The 21,644-nt window shown below is 35.3% G+C and overlaps 1 protein-coding gene across 7 annotated transcripts in view; it reads left to right on the plus strand.

Annotated features, from left to right (window-relative positions):
* The window catches only part of EPHA6 (EPH receptor A6), a 928,471-nt gene that overhangs the window by 529,083 nt on the left and 377,744 nt on the right, over positions 1–21,644 (plus strand). The window contains exon 1 of one of the 7 annotated variants that reach the window (XM_031661845.1): positions 1,490–1,517. The exons of the other annotated variants lie outside the window; for them this stretch is intronic. The gene's annotated coding sequence lies outside the window, so the exon portion shown is untranslated. Of the gene's footprint in view, positions 1–1,489; positions 1,518–21,644 lie in introns of those variants that run through there. 7 annotated transcript variants of the gene reach the window in all.

Consider the following 21,644-nt stretch of genomic DNA (forward strand, 5'->3'; position numbering starts at 1 on the left):
TGTTTAGCGCACTTATAAACATTTCCAACATAATTTTTTGTCAACCCTCTTTTTGTGTTTGTACATGAAATACAATTATTTTACATACATGCTTTCTATGCTAACATTAGGGAATAAAATTGTGTGGAAACGTCTTCAGGGAATAGAAGAGTACATGATTCCTTATAAAAAATGAAATGCCATAGGCTAAGTATTATGCTTCTAAAATTCCACCTTTATTCTTGACAAATATAAATCCAGTAATAAAGATGACTCTTAGACTGTGTTGCAAATTCAGTTGACTATAATACTCATATTCTGACTGGGCTAATTTCTTGAGTTTAAAAATTGTTTTTTCTTGTGTAATATAAAAGTTTAAGAGCAAGTGAATGTGCATACATATTAAAACTTGGAAGAAATAAGTATCAGATCTTTATAGATTTAATCTTACTTTCTTCCAAGATATTTTAAAGCAATCTTGATTCCACATATAAGATGGAGTAGATTTTCTTTTGATTATGTAGTAACTTTTTCAGGTTACTTGAAAATAGTTATTATTACTTGAAAAGGTAATTTATCACTATTATATTGAAAAAGCATTTATTAAGCAACTAATTATGCATAACTAGGCTAGGTGAGCACAGTTACAAAATGTAATTTATGAAGTTACATAAATATGGGAAACTGAAAGAGTTAGGTAAAATATTAAATGTATTAATATCACGAAGGTTTTTCATCATGCATTGATTGAAGATTGTCTACTAAGTGTATCGTAAGGTAGGTCATGTGGCAGGATAGTCTGGGAGCATAGACAATTGGGATGGGGCTCAGATGAGTAATCATAGATGTTTTTATTCCATGCAACAGGGAGTATTAATCGTGGAAGTGAGCAAGTCGACATGACGGTTCTTCTTGGGTTTAGTTAGACTGCTAATATAATTTTACCAAATAGACAATTATCAGAAATAATTAAAATACCTTAACACATGAATTCAATATTTCAGCAGCTTTTCATGGCTTTTTCCTAACAAGAGTTCTTTTATACTGCCTGTAAAAATTGTTTATATATCTTCTTTTATTAAATACTTATCTTAATATTAAAACATATTTCCTATCACTGCTTCATGTATCCTTAAAATTTATCTTGGTATCAATTTCCACACATTATTAAAATCTCCCTTAAATTCATTTTATAACAAAATTCAATTTTAGTCTTATAAAGGTTTTTAATAAAAGTGAACAATATTACCTTTAGTCTCATTTTTTGATCAGGATTTTGGTTTTGAAAAGCATTCCAGTTCCATTAATATAAAAGTAAAAAAAATAAAATCAAAGTTCAGGCTTTTGGGTACAGCCAACTTCAAGTATGTGAGTATGCTTTGACAATTATAATCACCAGGTATACTTATGTTTATCTTCAGGCTAATCAACAACTCCTCACACATGCCATTGTCAGCATCATCAACCCATATTTATTGAATATGGAGCATTGTGAAAAACAATAGCAACTCACAATGATACACAGTATCTTCCACAAGGTATTGAGAATTTTAAATATGCATTCCCTTTGTGGTTTCAGAGTTGTACAAAAATAAAAGAAGGAGTCAGAGAGAGGAAGTATAAAAATTGTGGTAAATATAATTCCTTGCTTACCACACAGCCTTCTGTTTTTCTCATCATCATAAATCCAGTTTTGTTCAGCAGCAATGTGCCTGGATCCAAGGAAAGATATCAGTTTTGCCCAGACTGGTGATCTTCATGAGACTTAAGAAGCTTCAAAGTCTTCATTGAGCAGGACTTTCTGATCATAGCATCATTTGTATTCATCTTGGCCCCTCACAACTCACGTTCCACTTCTGTTTTGGGCATGATAACAATTTTTTAAAAATGCTGTTGGGTTTATGAATATCTTTTAGGGGGCAGTACCACTCTTAGTTGAGAAACAATAGTCTAAACTAATCATGGTAATCTTGTTTTCTTTTGCCAGTTTTTGTTGTAAGAGGACCAATATGACCTAGTTCTCATGAATGATATGCCAGGGTAACTCCCATGGTTTGTTTCTGGGAAACTTCTAATTTCCTAACAAAAGACATAGCATTGGAGAAAGAGTTTTGTCTTGCTCTTTTTCACTCTTCCAGCTTTGGATATTGTAGAGAAAGAATGAGATATCTGGAATATTAACAGTGGTCTTGTGACACTGAAGCAGAAAGCCTGACTGTAAAAGGCACTCACACCAAGAACGACAGAGTAGTATAAAACATCGTAGGCCCTGAAAGATATGGTTGAACTGCTGAAACATGCTAGGAAGATTGTAAAGGTGGTTATTGTTTACAGTTTAATTAGCAAAATATTCAACTACTACAGAGTATCACAATGCAGAACATTTTAAAAGACCTACCCAATGCATTTTGTTGTGTTGAATATTTTCTTACAGACTTCATTTTTAGGAAATTGCACAAATATAGTGGTCCTAAGGAGAATATTGTAGGAACGCCACAATAAAAAGAAAGTAAATTAAAACTATTTATTTTAAGGGTTCATGAAAATTGTATTTTGTATAGAGCAAATGTAACTTAAAGGATGCCTTAGGGGACACCTCAGCACACATCTAATCCAGTTGTCATCATATGCTTCTTTTTAATATATAATAACCTAATAAAGTGGGACAGTGTCAGCCTGAACACTTCTACAATATAGTACTTAACAACTTCCAAGGCATCCCATTGCGTTTTTGGATAGCTTTCAGATTTGAAAATATGCCACATCTTCATTCCAAATCAGGCCCCCAATCCTTCTCCTGCATTGTTTCTACATCTGAAGCCCTAAAGGAAAAAAAAAAAAAATTATATATATATATATATATGTGTGTGTGTGTGTGTGTGTATACATATAATCTTTTTTCTTGCTAACAGGTTCTAATTAGGCAAGGTTAATAATAGGAAGGAAAAGATAACCTGTGGGATGAAATAAAAATATGAGATGTCAGGAAATCCTAATGTGGCATAAATAGTTCTTGCTAAATGGCCTTGTACATCTCCTGCTCAGCCTGTTTGGTCTTCAACTTGCCATCTATTCTTTGCATATTTAGTACAATTAAACCTGCCATCCTCAAGCTCTAAAAATGAACAACACACTCCATATGTTCATAGCTATTTTACAAGGGACCAAAAAAATGGCAGACATCCATCCTTGTGTTCACGCCAAAGTGCAATTTGTCGATTGAAAGATATTAGTTGATACAGTGGAAATGGGCTGGAAAACCTCATTTGGCATGCCAACAGAGCTCTTATACAATGATTTCAAATTTTAAAAATAGACCATGGCCAACCTTCAACTCAGAAGTGACTTGGATCAGGCTATTTAGTGCTTATAAAACAGTTACTAAACATGTCATCAGACAAATCCTAAGCAATGTGCATATAATGTTCCACTAAAACGAATTCTGTTATTTTTGTTATGCTTTCTTTTGTTTGTTACAGAAGAAAACTATTAGCTATCCCAGAAGAATGTATTTCAACTTTTGTCAATTTGGGAATATATTGAGGTCTTAAGTTTTATCAAATTCAATTTTTGTATGTTGTACGGTGAGGACAATTATTAATAGGAACAAATTTATACAAAACTATTTCTTCTGTTCCTGAAATAACTCATAATTTTCAATAACAAATAGAAGCAATCAACTGTAATCAATTTTAAATTAAAAAAAGAAGTGGATCTTTACCTTGAGGTAATTGAAGTTGCTATCTAGGATTAGAAAATAACTCATAATCTTTAGAAGATGATTATATATGATAAAACTGGACTTAATTTTCCCTCAAAAGAATGTTAACTTATAAGTCATAAAACTTTTTCTTTTGGTTCATAATATCTGGGAGTTGGGGATGTGGAGAGTATAGTTTGAAAGATGAGAAGAGATATTAACCATTACTAATATAGTATAGCTATTATATTATGGGTTTATCATTATAATTAAAGATAATCACATTTGAAAGAAATGTTTATTAATAAACATACCACCCATTATTACTGGAAATATGTATAGCAATGGGTGAAAACAAATTGACAAGAAGAAACCATATAAATGAATACACAGTCTAGAATTGCATTCTACACTTAAGGCAATGATCTAGATGAACTTAAGAGTAGATTGAAAATGACCTAAGAGTCAGTGAACTTAAAAGTAGACCAATAGAAATAAAAGAGGACACAAACAAATGGAAGAACATTCCATGCTCATGGATAGGAAGAATCAATATCATGAAAATGGCCATAGTGCCCCAGGTAATTTATAGATTCAATGTCATCTCCATCAAGCTACCAATGACTTTCTTCACAGAACTGGAAAAACTACTTTAAAGTTCATATGGAACCAAAAAAGAGCCTGTATTGCCAAGACAATCCTAAGCCAAAAGAACAAAGCTGGAGGCATCACACTACCTGACTTCAAACTACACTACAAGGCTACAGTAACCAAAAGAGCATGGTACTGGTACCAAAACAGAGATATAGACCGACGAAACAGAATAGAGCCCTCAGAAATAATATGACACATCTACAACCATCTGATCTTTGACAAACCTGACAAAAACAAGAAATGGGGAAAGAATTCCTTATTTAATAAGTGGTGCTGTGAAAACTGGCTAGCCATATGTAGAAAGCTGAAACTGGATCCCTTCCTTACACCTTATACAAAAATTAATTCAAGGTGGATTAAAGACTTAAATGTCAGACCTAAAACCATAAAAACCCTAGAAGAAAACCTAGGCAATACCATTCAGGACATAGGCATGGACAAGGACTTCATGTCTGAAACACCAAAAGCAATAGCAACAAAAGCCAAAAATGACAAATGGGATCTAATTAAACTAAAGACCTTCCGCACAGCAAAAGAAACTGCCATCAGAGTGAACAGGCAACCTACAGAATGGGAGAAAATTTTAAAATCTATCCATCTGACAAAGGGCTAATATCGAGAATCTACAAAGAACTCACACAAATTTACAAGAAAAAAACAACGCCATCAAAAAGTGGGAGAAGGATAGGAACAGACACTTCTCAAAAGAAGACATTTATGCAGCCAACAGACACATAAAAAAATGCTCATCATCACTGGCCATCAGAGAAATGCAAATCAAAACCACAATGAGATACCATCTCACACCAGTTAGAATGGTGATCATTAAAGTCAGGCAACAACAGGTGCTGGAGAGGATGTGGAGAACTAGGAACACTTTTACACTGTTGGTGGGACTGTAAACTAGTTCAACCATTATGGAAGATAGTGTGGCGATTCCTCAAGGATCTAGAACTAGAAATACCATTTGACCCAATGATCCCATTACTGGGTATATACCCAAAGGATTATAAATCATGCTGCTATAAAGGCACATGCACACATATGTTTACTGTGGCACTATTCACAATAGCAAAGACTTAGAACCAACCCAAATGTCCACCATCAATGATAGACTGGTTTAAGAAAATGTGGCACATATACACCATGGAATACTATGCAGCCATAAAAAAGGATGAGTTCATATCCTTTATAGGGAGACGGATGAAGCTGGAAACCATCATTCTCGGCAAACTATCACAAGGACAAAAAACCAAATACCGCATGTTCGCACTCATAGGTGGGAATTGAACAATGAGAACACTTAGACACAGGAAGGGGAACATCACGAACTGAGGCCTGTCGTGGGGTGGAACTCAGTGCTGCCTTGTGACGGTGGAAAGAAACATGGGGTGGAATATACCTAATGTAAATGACGACTTAATGGGTGCAGCACACCAGCTTGGCACATGTATACATATGTAACAAACCTGCATGTTGTGCACATGTACCCTAGAACTTAAAGTATAATACAATAAAAAAAAAAGAGTACATTGAAAATGACCTAAGAGTCAGTGAACTTAAAAGTAGACAAATAGATATTTTTTCAATTTGAAAAACAGAGAACAAAATGATATTTTTTAAAAATGACTGGTGCCTCAGGACTCATCAAGAGACAATATCGGAAATATATTTGGGTTCAAGGGTGGGACAAGATGGCGAAGTAGAACACTCCAGCGATAGTTCCCCCAACAGGAGCACCAAATTGAACAACTGTGCATACAAGAAAGCACCTTCATAAGAACCAAAAATCAGGTGAGCGATTACAGTCCCTGGTTTTAACATCACATCAAGGAAAGAGACAGTGAAGAGAGTAGGAAAGACAGTCTTGAATTGCTAACACCACCTTTCTCATCCCCCAGCAGCAGCCACATGACATGGAGAGACAGTATGTGCTTGGAGGAGAGAGAGCGCAGTGACTATGGGCTTTGCATTGGAACTCCGTGCTGCCTTGTCACAGTGGGAAAAAAACATGGGGTGGATTCAGCTGGTGCCCACAAAGGGAACATTTAGATCAGCCCTAGCTAGAGGGGAGGTATCCATCCCAGCAGTCAGAACCTGAGTTCCAGCTAGCCCCACCACCATGGGCTGAACACCCTAGATTCCCATATAAACTTGAAGGGTAGACTAGGCCATGAGGACTGCAATTCCTAGGGAGGTCTTGGCACTGTGCTGGGCTAGGAGCCAGTGGACTTGGAGTGCACATGACACCAGCCAGGGTGACCAAGGGGGGAGTGCTTGCATCACCCCTTCCCCATCCCAAGGCAGGGCAGTTCACAGTTCCAGGAGAGACTCCTTCCTTCAGCTTGAGGAGAGTAAAGAGGATGTTGTCTTGCAACTTGGATACCAGCTTAGGCAAAGTAAAATAGGGCACCAGGCAGAGTTCTAAGGTCCCCATCCAGGCCCTAGTTCCTGGATGATATTTTTAGACCTACTCTGCCAGAAGGGATCCCACTGCCTTGAAGAGAAGGACCCAGACCTGGTGGGATTCATCACCTGCTGTCTAAAGAGCCATTGGACCTTGAATAAATATCAGTGGTATCAAGGCAGTACTCACCACAGGCCTTGGGTGAGAGCCAGGGCCATGCTGGCTTTAGGTGTGACCCAGCACATTCCCAGTGGTGAGACCATGGGAAGAGATTTCTTCTGCTTGAGGAAAGGAGAAGGAAGAGTAAAAGAAACTTTGTCTTGCAACTAGGACACCAGCTTGGCCACAGTGGTACAGGCCATAGTGGGTCACAGACTCCTAAGGCACATTTCTGGATCTGCCCTGCACCAGAGCCCCCTGCTGCCATGAAGAGACATAACCAGGCCTGAAATCACTTACCACAAGTTGACTGAAGAGCCCTAGGGCCTTCAGCGAACATTAGTCGTAGTTCGGCAATATTTGTCACAGGCCTAGAGTGGTTGGGTCCGTGGGAAGAGAATCCTTCTGCATAAGGAGAGAAGGGAGAAGAATGGGAAGAAGCTTTTCTTGGGGCTTGGGTGCCAATGTAGCTGAACTAGAATAAAGCCCCAAGTAGATCCCAAAGGTTTCCCACTATAGGCCCTGGCTCCCAGACAGCATTTCTGGACCTACTATGGGCCAATGGAAAACTTGCACCCCGGAAAGGAGGGAAACAAGCCTGGCTGGATTCACCATCTGCTGACTGAAGAGCCCTTGGGCCTTGGGTGAGCATTAGTGTCAGCCAGGCAGTGGTACCTACAGACCTTGGGCAAGACCCAATACTGTGCTAGCTTCAGGTAAGACTCAGCATAGTCCCAGTGGTGGTGGTCACAGGGGTGCTTATGTTACCCCTCCCCCAGCTCCAAGCAGTTCATTTGTTTGAGGGAAAGTAAGGGAAGAGAACAAGAATCTCTGCCTGGTAATCTAGAGAATTCTCCTATATCTTACTCAAGACCAACAACACAATGTCTCTATAAACCTGCAAGAGTCACAGTGTTACTAGGCTAGGGGTGACCCCTAATGCACATAGAATTGCAGTAACCAAAGATTTGGATCACAACACTGAATTCCCGTTGAATACCGGGAAAACCCACCCAAGAAAGATGAGTACAAACAAGCCCAGACTGTGAAGACTATAATGAATACCTAACTCTTCATTGCCCAAACATTGATGAACATCCACAAGCATCAAGACCATCCAGGAAACATGACCTCACCAAACAAACTAAATAAAGTAACCGTGACCAATCTGTGACCTTTCAGACAGAGAATTCAAAATAGCTGTTTTGAGGAAGCTTGATGAAATTCAAGATAAGACAGAGAAGAAATTCAGAATCCTGACAGATGAATTTAACAAAAAGACTGAAAATGTAAATTCTGAAGCTGAAAAATGCAATTTGACATACTAGGAATGCATCAGAGCCTCTCAACAGCAGAATTGATCAAGCAGAAGAAAGAATTAATGAGCTTGAAGACAGGCTATTTGAAGATACAGTCAGAGGATTCAAAAAATAATTTTAAAAATGAAGCATACCTACAGGATCTAGAAAATAGCCAAAAAAAAAAAAAAATCAAAGAGTTAGTAGAGAGAGAGAGATTGGGGTAGAAAGTTTATTCAAACAAATAATAATGGAGAACTTTCCAAACCTAGAGAAAGATATTAATGTTCAAGTACAAAAAGGTTATAGAATACCAAGCAGGTTCAACCCAAATAAGAATATCACAAGGCATTTAGTAATCCAACTCGCAAAGATCGAGGATAAAGAAAAGATTCTAAAAGCAGCTAGAGAAAATTAACATACAAAGGTGCTCCAATATGTCTTGCAGCAGATTTCTCAGTGGAAACTTTACAGGTCAGGAAGGAGTGGATGACATATTTCAAGTGCTGAAGGAAAACAAACAACCAACCTTTTATCCTGGAATCTAGTAAAAATATCCTTCAAACATGAAGGAGAAATAAAGATTTTCTGAGACAAGCAAAAGCTGAGGGGTTTCATCAACACCAGAACTGTCCTACAAGATGGTAAAGAGAGTTCTTCAGTCTAAAAGAAGAGGACGTAAAGAAGCAATAATAAATAATCTAAAGGTGCAAGACTCAGTGGTAATAGTAGGTACACAGAAAAACACAGAATATTATATCTCTGTAACTGAGGTGTGTAAACAACTCATATCTTGATTAGAAACACTAAAAGATGAACCCATCAAATATAACTACAAAAATTTTAAGACATAGACAATATAAGATATAAATAGAAACAACAAGCAGTTAAAAACCAGGAGGGATGAAGTTCAAGTGCAGAGTTTTTGTTAGTTATCTCATTTTTTGTTTGTTAGTCCATTTGTTTTGGCAATCAGGGTTGTACTGTCATTAGTTTAAAATAATGGGTCATAAGATGTTATTTGCAAGCCTCATGACAAACCTGAAGTCAAAAAACATACAACAGACACACAAAAAATAAAAAGCAAGAAATTAAAACATACCAATAGAGAAATCACCTTTACGAAAAGGAGGGTAGGAAGGAAAGGAAAAGGGAAGAAAAGACCACAAAACACTCAGAAAACAAATAACGAAATGGTAGGAGAAAGTCCTTACTTACCAATAACAACATTGAAGATTAACAGATTAATCTTTTCTCTCAGAAGACACAGATTGGCTGAATGAATGGATTAAAAACAAGACCCAAGATTATATTGCCTACAAGAAAAACACTTAGCCCATAAAGACACACGTAGACTGAAAATAAAGGAATGGAGAAAGATATTCCATGCAAATGGAAACACAAAAAAGGGCAGGAGTAGCTATACGTATATCAGATAAAATAGATTTCTAGATAAAAACTATAAAAAGAGACAAAGAATGTCATTATTTGATGACAAAAGGGTCAGTTCAGCAAAAGGAGGTAACAATTGTAAATACATGTGTACCCAACACTGGCCAGGTAAGCAGCAGTTGAGCGAGCAAAGCTTCATCTATATTTACACCTGCTCCCCATTACTAGCATTACTGCCTGAGCTCTGCCTCCTGTCAGATCTGTGGTAGAATTCGATTCTCATAGGAGTGTGAACCCTATTTTGAACTGTGCATACAAGGGATCGAGGTCACAGGATCTTTAGGAGAATTTAACCCTGATGATCTGTCACTGTCTTCCATCACACCCACATGGGACCATCTGCTTGCAGGAAAACAAGTTCAGGGCTCCCACTGATTCTACATTATGGTGAATTGTATAATTATTTCATTATATATTACAATGCAATATTAATAGAAATAAAGTGCAAAATAAATGCAATACACTTGAATCATCCCAAAATCATCCCCGTCACCCTCATTCCATGGAAAAATTGTCTTCCATAAAACCAGTTCTTGGTGCCAAAAAGTTGGGGACCACTGTTTTACTATGTCTTATAAGTTTTGGTATGTTGTATTTTGTTTTGATTCTTCTCTAAGTGTTTCCTAATTTCCCTTGTAATTTCTTTCTTGGTACATTGGTTACTTAAGAGTGGTGTTTAATTTCCATAAATTTGTGAATTTTCCAGTTTTTCTTCTGTTATTGATATCACTTCACCCTATTTTGGTCACAGAAGATAGTTTGCATGATAACAATGTTTTCTGATCTGTTGAAACTTAATTTGTGGCCTAATATGTTGGTTTACACTGGAAAATGTCCCAGCTGCACTTGAGAAAATTTTATATGCTCTTGTTGTTGCTTACATCTGTTAGATCTAGTAGGTTCATTGTGGTTTAAGCCCTGTGTTCTTACTTGCCTTTGGTGTGGTTTTTCTCTCCAGTATTGACAATGGGTATAGATGTCTCCAACTGGGATTGTAGAACTATTCCTCCCTTCAATTCTATCAGTTTTTGATTTATATATTTTGATGGTCTGTTGTAATGTGTGTAAATACTTATAATTATTATGTCTTCTTGCTGTATTGAAATTTTCATTAGTATATAATGTCCTTCTTTGTCTCTTGTAATGTGTTTTAATTTAAAATCTATTTGGCCTAATTAATATACCCACCCTTGCTCTCTTTTGGGTAACAGTTGCATGGAATATCTTTTTCCATCTTTTCACTTTCAATCTATAACTTTAGATTTAAATTGAGTCTCTTATAGTCAATGTATAGTTTTGTGTTTTGGGTTTTCTTTTTAGATGGAGTCTTGCTCTGTCACCTAGGCTGGATTGCAGTGGTGGGATCTCGGCTCACTGCAATCTTCACCTCCCAGGTTCAAGCGATTCTCGTGCCTAACTCTCTCAAGTAGCTGGGATTACAGGCATGCGCCACCATGCCTGGCTAGTTTCTTTTTAGTAGAGGCTGAGTTTCACCATGTTGGCTAGGCTTGTCTTGAACTCCTGACCTCAGGTGATCCACCCTCCTCAGTCTCCCAAATTGCTGGATTACAGGCATGAGCCACCACACCCAACTAGACAATGTATAGTTGGTCATATGTTTTTATACATTCTGCCAATCTGTCTTTTTATTGGAGAATTGAATCTATTTACACTTAAAGTATTACCAATAAGTAGGGATTTATAGTTGGCCCTTGAACAACAATGGAGTTATAGGCACTAACCCCCCCCACCATGCAGTCAAAAATTTGTGTATAATTTTAACTCTACAAACCTTAATTACTAATAACTTATGGTTGACTGGGAGCTTTACCAATAACACAAGCAAATAACACGTATTTTCTATATTATATGTGTTATACTGTATTCTAATAATAAAGTAAGCTAGAGAAAATAAAATGCTATTAACCAAATCATAAGGAAGTGAAAATATACTTAGTATTCCTTAAACAGAAATAGAACATCATAAAGGTCTTCATCTTGGTCAATTTCACATTGAGTAGGCTGAGGAGAAGAAAGAAGAGGAGGGGATGGTCTCAATGTCTTAGAGATGGCAGAGGCAGAAAATGTGGAGGAGGTAGAAAAGGAGACAGGAGAGGCAGAAACATTTTGTGTAACTTTGAAAAAATCTGTATAGGAGTGAACCTGAACAGTTCAAACCCGTGTTTGTCAAGAGTCACCTGTACCTCTGTCACTTTTCCATTTGTCTTCTATTTTCCATATAGTGTTTTTTCCCTAATTTCCTGCATTATTTTCTTATTTGTGTTGTTTTTTGTAGTGAAATATTTAAATTCCCTTTTCATTTCCTTTTTCGTGTATTTGGTAACTATTTTCTTTGTGGTTATTATGGGCATTACATCTAACATCCTGAAGTTACAACACTCTAATTTGAATTCATACCAACTTACCTTCAATAACATATAAATCTCTGCCGTTTACAACTTTGCCCCATGCCCTCTTGGTTGCTAATACCACAAAATTACATCTTTATACACTGTATATTCCCAAAATCAAAGTGATAATTTTAATGCATTAGTTTTTAAAGTTATATAAAAAACTAAATGTGCAGTTGCAAACCAAACTTAGAATTGCACTAGCTTTTAGAGTAATAATTTATTTTTTTAGTGTATTAGTACTTAAGTAGAAAACAAAAAGTGAAGTTAGAAACCTTTGTACAGTAATACTATCTTTTATACTTACATGTGTATTTACCTTTATTGAGATTTTCTTTTTCTTCATATGGCCTCAAGTTACTGTCCAATGTCTTTTCATTTTACCCTACAGAACTCCTTTAAGCATTTCTTGCAGGGGAAGTCTGCTCATAATCAGTTGACTCAGGTTTGTTTATCTGGGAATATTTAATTTCTTCCTAACTTTCAAGGACACTTTTGTCAGATATAGGAATTTTGGTTGATCGGTTGTTTTAGGACTTTGAATGTACCATCCCATTGACTTCTGGCCTCCAAAGTTTCTGATTAGAAAGCTGTTGATAATCTAATTGAGGATAACTTCAATATGATGAGTTCCTTCTCTTTTGCTAATTATAAGATTTTCTCTTTCTCTTTTGAAATTTTGATTATAATTATAATGTGCCTTGCTGTTGCATTTTTTTTTTTTTTTTGAGTTCATCTTATCTGGAGTTTGTTGAGCTTGGATATTTATATCCATGTCTTTCATCACATTTGAGAGGTTTTCAGCCTTTATTTCTTTAATTATTCCCTCTGCTCTTTTCTCTGTCTCTTCTTCTGAAACTTCTATGTTTCATGTATTGATCTACTTGATGGTGTCATAGTTTGCTTAGGCTATGTTCACATTTCCTCAACCGTTTTTTTCTTTTTGTTCCTCAGACTTGATCATTTCCATTGCCCTATCTTCAAGTTAACTGATTCTTCATCCTCAAATCTGCCTTTGAATCCCTTTTGTTTTTATTTCAGTTATTGTATTTTTAGCTCCAGAATTTATTTTTTGTTTCTTTTTAGCTTTTTTTATTACTTTCTTGATATTTCCATTTTGTTCATACATTTTTTTAAAATTTCTCTGTATTTTATTTTAGCTCTTTGAAAATCTTTTAACAGTTTTTTGTTGTTGTTGTTGAAGTCTTTGTGGAATAGATGTGCCACAGGTCTTTTTCAGGGATAGTTTTTGTTGTTGTTTTAATCTTTTTAATGGGTCATATTTCCTTGCTTCTTCGTATGCGTCATATTTTCTTTCTTAACTTTGTGTGTCTTATGATTTTCTTGTGGAAAACTCGCATTTGAATCTAATAGTGAGGTAACTCTGAAAATAAATTCTTCTTTTTAGGGTTTGCTGTTTTTGTTACTGTTTTTTGGGTCGGGTTTTCTTTTTTTTATTGCTATAGGCCTTCTCTGTGCCAAAGGTCAGCATGCCGTGTGAACTTAAGGTCTTCTCAGGTCTTTTTTAAGCTTGTGCCTTTCTCTAAGCATGTGTGGTCACTTTCTATTTTTTCCTGTGTCTTTCTCTTTTGTGCTTTTCAATTTTTTGCTTGTCTTTCATGTACAGCTTCCAAAGGAGGAAAAAGAAAAAAATAAAGAGGAATAAGCAGTACCACCCCTTTATATCTGGAAGGCATCTTAGCCGAGGGAGGTGTCTTTATCTGTACCTCTGTAATCAGAAGCAGCAATCAGCAATCAGAGCACAGTTCCTGATATTTGCAGGGCAGGGTCTTTTTTGGCCACCCTGGCTCCCACAAGCTGTGTGCAAGCTGCACCAGTAACAAGTACACAGCTGCCTGCCACAGAGCTGGGAGTGAGGGAAGGTTAGCTGCTACTGTGCTAAGATCTGAAATCAACTTCAATTTATCATCCAAACCTACCCCTGAATATTGCAATTCTTTAGTAGACTTCAGATTTCCAAATTAGTTACATCAGACAGACTCTGCCAATGCAACTGTTGCCTAGATGGGAAGACAGATTCCTGGTTCTTTCTACTCCACTATCTTTACAGAATTCTCTGTATAATGATGTTTAGTATTTTATTTCAGATTTGATAAAAACATAATTTGAATATTAATTTTAAAATTTCTTCAAATACTGTCAATGAACATTGCCAGACATGTTGCAGCATTTATTTATTTCATATTGTTTAAAATTTTATGTGGTCAGGATAAATTTTATCCTTTCTTTTTCTTTAATTTTATGTGTGGTTTGGAGAAGGGATGAAGTCACATATCATTGTTTCACACTGGATTGGGAATCTAATAAGATTATGACCACATGAATTTTCTTCTGCATTATTTAACTTAAACCACATTTGGTTAATGGAATTTGAGAAAATAAGAGGCATTTAGAAGATAATGTGTGTAACTCTAAATGAAATCAAAGGAATCAACTCTATAGGACATAATCTCACATAGTATTATATAGTATAAGGAGAAAAATAAGTAAACAAAAACATTTATTTTGCTTGTCAACTTTTACTATCTCTCCTCATGCATTCTATGACTACTCAGCTACTGTTGACACTAAAGTGCTTTTACGTATGCTTATGTTGGCTCTATTAGCTCGGTGAAGTATCTCTGTAGGAGACATTACTCAGCTCAATTCCATCAATTGGATGTGCCCTTTTGAGTTGTTTTCCCAATACTGTGATTGTTATGCACCTTGCTGAGTCTTATATCCAATGGGGATCAAGGATTGCTTTGTTTTTCTACATCTAGTCGGAGCCTCATTCTTTTTAGTGTAAACAACACAAAAATTTCATAGGCATGCATCATTTATAGCACAAACTAGGCAGCCGGCCTCATTAATGTGTACACCTAGAGTTGCTGTAACTATCAGCAAGAAACCGTGTTAATAAATAGCTTTGTTTGTTTCACCTGCTAGGCTCTAATAGCATCCCCAAAGTAATCTTGATCTAACAGCTTGAGTCTTTTGCAAAAATGATCAAGTGATCAATTCTTTTTAACACACAGAGGTAAACTTCAGTGCTGTGCAGGATGCCAGGTTCAGGAACAGTTGCCATGAATAGCAACAGAAATTTAACATGAATCGTGCAATTTGGCTTATGTCTTAGTCTGTTTTCCGTTGCTTAATACCTGAAACTGGGTAATTTATAAAGAAAAAGAATTTCTTTCTTACAGTTATGGAGGCTGAAAAGTACAAGGTCAAGGGACCACAGTTCATGAGGGCATTCTTGCTGGTGGGACTCTGCAGAGTATCAAGGTGGTGCAGGGTGCCATGTGGCAAGGAAGTTGAGCATGCTAGCTAGCATCTCTCTTTTTTTAAAGCCCCAGTCCCATGATAACCCATTAATCCATCAATCCATTAATTAATTAATTCATTAATCTGTGAATGGATTAATCCTTTCATGAGGAAAGAGCTCTCATGACCCAATAGCTTCCTCAAGGCCCTACTTCTCAATATTGCCACTTTGGGGATTAAGTTTCAACATGAGTTTTGAAGGCAATAAACATTAAAACCATAGCAGCTTGAGTATACCCACTAACAGATTTTTAAGTCATTACACTATATCTGAAAGAAATGAGGCAGTGGACCTAAAGGAAATCAGAAGGTTTACCTAAAAACCTGTTTTGATTCATTCAGAAAATATTTCATGAAGATCTAAGATGCACCAGGTTATGTGAGCCACTGAAGAAAAAGTACTAAATAAAGTTGACATCATCTTTGCCTTCATGAAATGTATATTTTGGTAAAGGAGAAAAACAACTAAGTACACAAATCATTTAATTATGATACAATAAAATACTTCTATGTGGAATGAGAGTAACTTGGAGATTTACATCTGTTTCTCATTTTCACAGAAGTCAATGGCCCTAAATAACTTGTGATTGAGTTTGATAGAGATTAATATATATAATTTTGATATTCAGTATTGCCAGTCAGCCTATTTATGAGCATGTGTACATGTGAATTATTTTACATTATAGTTCTGTGATAAAAGTCACAATACATTATAGCTCAATCTTTATTATTAAAAATAAAACACTTCACATGCAATATTTAGAATTAAAATTTAGAAAATGATAAGGTTTTCAAAATGTCTAATTGTCATTTTACATTTATTATTTATTTATCAATTTAGCCTCTTTATACATTAGGCCAAATAGTAATTTAAGAATGTTGTATGTATATGTTTATGGGCTAATGAGATAAAATGTAATTTTTATTATTTCTGGTTGCTTAATTTAATGTTGAAACCTTAATATATTGTGTTAACATCATTTGGGTGTACTTTGCTTCATGCTATTTTTTGAGAAAATACAGCAACAAGTACCCTGTGTGTTAATTGAATCCATAGTTGAGCGTTTACACATTAATTAACTTGAAGGAAAGTCTATTGAGGTATGCAAACTACTGAGTCAAGGTGTCAATTTTATTTTTCTTTTAATCAGGTGGTCCAATCTGTGAAAGTGTTTATGGTCCTAGTTTGTAAATTTATTTACTAGTTAATAAACTAGTTAGGAAGTTTATTAAGTGTATTAAGTTTATTAAGATTACTGTAATGCTCCTGGAAAAAAAACAAAATCTATGTTTGAAATGCAAGTAATTTAATTATTTATAGAATTTAAGGATAATTTATTATTGTTATACTTTGTAGATTTTGCTTTTTCTGTAAGTGTAATTTATTTAGTATAAGAGATAATGTGGAGGTGTTGATAAGGTTAAGAATTCTCTACACACAACAACAGTTCTTAAACACCACATGTAGGAGTTTTTAATAGAAAATATCAAAAGCTTAATTATGCCACATTGCCCCTGCTATCTATCTATATCTATATACACACACACATATATATATATATATCGCAGGTGCTGCAAAAACAAAAGTAAATTATTTCTACAGTTGTACAAGTTTATGTATTAATTTTTTTTTCCCTAGAATCCTAACTAAGTTTTAAGCACCCATTTGAAATGCAGGTTTATGGGACAACCACTGGCCTGCAAATTTGAATACCAGGGTTAGACATCTCACAAATTCCTCCTGGTTTACTTATCTCATTGTAAAATAATGGGGTAGGTTAATAATTAACTTCAAGTCTCTTTTAGCAAATCAATGTTGCAATCCACAGTGGCATGCTCATTTGCTTTTTCATTTTTGAATTTTACATATTTTACTGTTTAAAAAAGAACCTCTGAATTAGATATGGAAAACAGTATGGCAACTCTTCAAAACACTAAAAATATAATTACCATATTATCTAGTAATTCCACTTCTAGATATATACCCAAAATAATTGAAAGCAGGGACTTGAATGGTTATTTGTGTACCAGTGCTCATAACATCAATATTCACAGTAGCCAAAAGAAGGAAGCAACCCAAATGGCCATTAAAAGATGAATGGATAGGCCAGGCGTGGTGGCTCAAGCCTGTAATCCTAGCACTTTGGGAGGCCGAGATGGGCGGATCATGAGGTCAGGAGATCGAGACCGAAACCCCGTCTCTACTAAAAAATACAAAAAACTGGCCAGGCCTGGGCGACAGAGCGATACTTTGTCTCAAAAAAAAAAAAAAAAAAAAGATGAATGGATAAAAAAAGGTGGTATATACATACAATTGAAAGATACACATCCTTAAAACTGAAGAAAATTTTTACACATGCTACAACATGGATTATCCTTGAGGACAGGAGGCTAAATGAAATATCAGTCACGAGAGAAGAAATGATGTATGATTCCACTTATATGATATACCTAGAATAGTCAAATTCATAAAGACAGAAAGTAGAATAGTGGTTTCCAAGTGCTGGGAGAGGACAGAATGGGGAGCTCCTGTTTAATGGGTGTGAAGTTCCAGTTTGGGAAATGAAAAATGTTCTGGATATCGATGATAGTGATAGCTACATAGTAGGATAAATGTCCTTAATGTTACTGAAGTGTATGCTTAAAAATAATTTAAATGGTATATTTATATTGTCTATATTTTACCATGATAAAAAGTTCTGAATTATTGGGAAATTTTTGAGAAAAATGAAAAGGACACAGAGAAAGCCAGATTCTAAAATTTTAGCAATTATTTTTAACGGGATTTTACACTAATATGGTAGAACCTGTTAGTGTTACCCAAACCAATTTTTTGGAGATTTAGTCGTCTTTTTTTTTTTTTTTTTTTTTTTAACATTTGACATAAACAGTAATTTTCTCCCCATTTTGTTTTAAGTATTTCAGGAGACATCAAGAAAGCAGGGCAAATTTGAGGTATAGGTAAAAATAAGGCAGACAACTATTCTTTATGTAACACAGTTCCTTAGAATTATGTCACAGCTAGCAAAATTTCAATGAAAAAAATCTAATCTTCATGATTAGAATCATGTTTTAAAAGAGTATGCAAAAACAGTTACAATATAAAAACATAATTTGTATCTATGCAACTCTGGAGACTTGAATTTAAATGAATATTAATTAACATAGTAACTGTAATTATTCGCCCTTAGCAAAATCAAAGGGACCGATTTCTAAAATAAAAATGTCCTATTTAAAACATGATTTATTTTAGAATATGTTTGGAATTTACTTTTTAAAGTACATTTTTAAAAATTACTGATTTCTTAAAATTTAGAAAATTATTTTTTGGCAGTAACTTCAAGAGATTAATGAAGCACAAATCGAAGACTTGAACTTGAGATGTCTACATCTTTAAAACTATTGTAAGCAACTTTTCCATTCTAAAAACATACCTTCTCTCAGGTTGATTTAGGCTTTAAACAGAAGAGTTAAAGTGTTTAAGTTCCAAAAGACTCTGCTAAATCCAAAGGAATAGGAGAATTATTTGTTAACAAAACACATTATCAATAACTTAGTAGCTAGACCTGCTCTACTAATACCTTGATATACAAAATGCAATCATAGAAAATGAAAGATGTAGATATATTCACTCTATAATGATTCGAAAGGCAAATGAATATCTGTTAAATTTTGTGTAAGAAGCTATTATCATAATCATATTCATTTAGAACTTTACAATATGATGTTGATTTTACTTAGATACATTTTTAAAGACTTAAAAAATTTGAAATAAAGATGTTTCAAAGAGATTAAAGCAGTAGATGAGCCTCAAGTTCTATAATATTCTATATTATTTCTTCCACATTCTACCCTACGGACATCATTAGCAAAATATTTAAAATATTATGACAGGAAAAATCATGAAGACTTTTATTTACTTATTTATTTATTTATTTATTTGAGACAGAGTCTCACTCTGTTGCCAGGCTAGAGTGCTGTGGCATGATCTTGGCTCACCACAACCTCTGACTCCCTGGTTAAAGGGATTCTCCTACCTCAGCCTCCTGAGTAGCTGAGATTGTAGGCACAAGCCACCACGCCCAGCTAATTTTTATATTTTTAGTAGAGATGGAGTTTCACCATGTTGGCCAGGGTGGTCTCGATCTCCTGACGTCGTGATCCACCTGCCTGGGCCTCCCAAAGTGTTGGGATTACAGGCGTGAGCCACCGCGCCTGTCTGAGACATTTTAATAGATTACATTTTTTCACTCTTCCATTTGTGGTAAATGGACAAAAGCTCCATCTTTGTGATTTTCATGTAAACAATTCCTGACTGAATTTAAATGAAAGGAAACTTTAGGTTTGTTTCCTTGCTTAATTTTTTTCAGTTAGAACTAGTCTGTTTTGATCATCCCTAGGTTAAGGGGTTTGCTTTAGTTTTCAACAAGTTTATTTTGCAAGATGAAAAAGCATCTTACCTTTTGTGAGGAGTAAGATTCAGGCACTCAGTGGAGTAAAACTCTTAACTGCTACAATTCGGATTACAAATTCATATTGCACCATCAAAATTTCTCTCTCACAATACTTAGGGAAACATACTCACAATTAAGCAGATTATCTCTATATCAGCCTGAAAAAAATTCTGTATGGTATTATTGTTTTCATTTATGTTGAAATACCACAGAGATTTAAGGTCTTTCTAACTACAGAAACCTACACATTGTGATTTATTGATCCTTTGTATTTCCATCTAAATCTAGATATTCACATTTTTTCTGATTTTTTCGTATTCTGTGCAGTTTTACGTTCTTGTATACTAATAAAAGTAATATGTTGGGTGGAACACTTTAATTAATTACTTCAGCAAATATTTATTCAGCATCTGCTGTGTATCAGGCAGCATTCATGGTGCTAATAACAATGCCCTAAGTCAATCCGGAAGGCAACGGTTTAAAATTTTTCAGCTATGGAAGATTTAAAGTTGTAAAGCCCTCTTTTAAAATTACATATTAGATTGTATCATTTCAGTAATTAATAGAGGTGCACTGTGGTCATATGTGCATGTGTGGAAATGCTACCTCTGAGTAGGTTTATTGTTAATACAGTCACTAATCTTAGACCGAATTAATAGCACATCACCATGGAATACACAATTACTGTTTTTTTCCTCACTTCCCTGTGAAAAGAGAGAAGAGAACAAGGATAAGCAATAATCAGACATGATAGTGAGTAATGCCAAGAAAAACTGTATGTTTGGAAAACCTTAAAAAAGAAAAAGCAATTGATTATGATTTTGCAATTATGTAGAATACAAAAAACCTTGGATCATAAGTCCAGAAACTTCGGGACGTGCTACCTCTTGCCATTGTTTGAAAATGGCACGGCCTTAAATTTTATTTCATTGAATTTCATTTCTGTTCCTGTGAAATGAAAGTAAGAAGAGCTGCATTTACTAAGCACTTACCACATGCCAGGAACTATTCTCAGCATTTTACACGTATTGATTCATTGAATTCTCACAACACTGCAGGAGGAGATATTACCATCCCCTTATGACAGATGAAGAAATAGTGGTAAATATATTAGGAACTTGTTCAAAGATAAATAGCTGATAAGAGGGGACTCTGAGATTTGAACTCAGTGTGTCTTACTCCAGGACCCATGTTCTTAAGCTGTGAGTGCTTTTGTGAGGATACACATGAGATCAAAATAAAATAGCTTTGAAATCTATTGTGTTACATACACTAGAGTAATACAGTATTAATGTGTTAACGATGAACGATTAATACTTTTTTCCTGTTTTTTTTTTTTATGCGAACCCATTTTTAGAGTACATAGAGAATAATGTAACGCCCTACATCAGCTAAAACCAGGTCACATGCTCAACCCCGGCCCACTCTGCAGCCCTGTTGGAGAGCAGCAAGGAGAGCAAAGTCCCAGTATGGATTTCCCTGGCTCACTTCCTTTGGGCTGTTTCTGGCTGGTCATGTCCCTGGGTGGCCAGTGACTTGCTTCTTTCGAGGCAGCTTGTCTCTCTCATTCTTCTTTTGGTTTTTTGCCTAACTGCTTACTCCCTTCTCCTAAGTCCAAAGGTGGTAACAGTTGTCTTGGGGGGTTGTTTTTATATTTTTTGTGTGTGGTTTTCTGTTTCTAGCTTGGAATAAGCCCTGTGGTTCCCCTACAACTTGTTCGCACCTTCGTAACCTGCCCCTTTTATAAACTCTTCCTAAATTACCCTAATTTGAATATACTATTTCATATTAGTAACCCAATTG

The sequence above is a fragment of the Papio anubis genome, chromosome 2, assembly GCF_008728515.1.
Source record: "Papio anubis isolate 15944 chromosome 2, Panubis1.0, whole genome shotgun sequence".
Taxonomy (NCBI): domain Eukaryota; kingdom Metazoa; phylum Chordata; class Mammalia; order Primates; family Cercopithecidae; genus Papio; species Papio anubis.